Source organism: Haliaeetus leucocephalus, unplaced genomic scaffold, assembly GCF_000737465.1.
Source record: "Haliaeetus leucocephalus isolate CR32 unplaced genomic scaffold, Haliaeetus_leucocephalus-4.0 Scaffold110, whole genome shotgun sequence".
Taxonomy (NCBI): Eukaryota; Metazoa; Chordata; class Aves; order Accipitriformes; family Accipitridae; genus Haliaeetus; species Haliaeetus leucocephalus.
In genome coordinates this window covers 2,510,721-2,512,068 of record NW_010972546.1, presented here as the reverse complement: position 1 = coordinate 2,512,068, position 1,348 = coordinate 2,510,721, and positions in this window count along the sequence as shown.

Genomic DNA, 1,348 nt, shown 5'->3' with positions numbered 1-1,348 from the left:
CCCTTCTTAAATCTGTTCTCCCAGAGGCACTACCACTGTCGCTGATGGGCTCAGCCTTGGGCAGAGGTGGGTCCGACTTGGAGCTGGCTGGCCTTGGCTCTGTCAGACATAGTGGAAGCTTCTGGCAGCTTCTCACAGAAGCCACCCCTGCACCCCCCCACTACCAAAACCTTGCCACACAAACCCAATACAGTACTGCAGGGGTTTTGCCAGGGCAGCCCACCGCCTCTCCCTGGAATTAGTATATTCCATACTTTTGGTATTTGCTGGTAGCCCATGGTTCTGGTTTCATCACTGCAGTGTCCAGTCCTGGACAAACAGATGATGAATGAGAGATGCTGCTGGTTCTCTCCTCCTATCAGGAACTCCAGTCTTGACTTTATCTTGGCCTTGGGTAAGACCCTGCCAAGATTAATGTTTGAAGCAGTTTGTTCCAGCCAAGTGACTCAGAGTGGGTGTGGCGTGTCTGTGCTGTTCAGGTCTCCTGCTCGCAGCCTGTAAGATTTAACTTCACCACAGGGGAAAATCAGCGCTGCTGCTGGATTCTGGATGCAGCTCAGGAATGACATGGCCCGTCCTCACTCCTGGGACAGGGCTGGAGCGGCTGCACAGCACTGCAGCGTGGGAGGGAGGCAGGGTGTCTCACACACGGGTGTCGAGACAAACAGCAGTGGAGCCCTGGAGTGGGAGGCCAGTGTGACACACCCCTGTCCCCAGGGAGTCAGGCAGAGAATTTTGGTTTAAGCTTTTGGTAACGGTTTTCCATGGAGACTCTCCCCAGGGGCACCGCCAGCTGTGACACACTCTCCCCAACCAGATGGGCAGGAGAATCATGTCCGTGTCCTCTGGTCCCCCTCCGCGTGGTGGCTGTTGCAGGGCTGTGCTCCAGCCCAGTGACACCATCAGACGGGCCACAGCAGACCTCGCCTCTGGAGCGAGGCCGTCCGCTGCCGTCAGAGAGTCCACCCCAGGCTGCTTCCCTTCGGCGGTGCTGATGTGTGCTTTGGTCACAGGTTGGAAATACCGGGGGAAAAAAAAAAAGAACGTGCGATGATTATTTCTGGCAAACGGAAGAGATGCGCTGTCCGCCGTTAGAGGCTCGTTAGAAAACGGGGCACCCGGGAACAGGGTGGTGAGATGGCTGCGTCCGGCCTGAGGCCTCCCAACACCTCTGAAACTTCTCCTGCTCCTGTCTGTTGTGTCTCCGAAACCTCTCCCGCTCCCGCCCGTCGTGTCTCCGAAACCTCTCCCGCTCCCGCCCGTCGTGTCTCCGGCCTGTACATGTTCTGTGCCGGCGAGAAGCGCCCGTTGACCGTACCCCCGGGGGTCGAAAGCCCGTGGTGAGGTA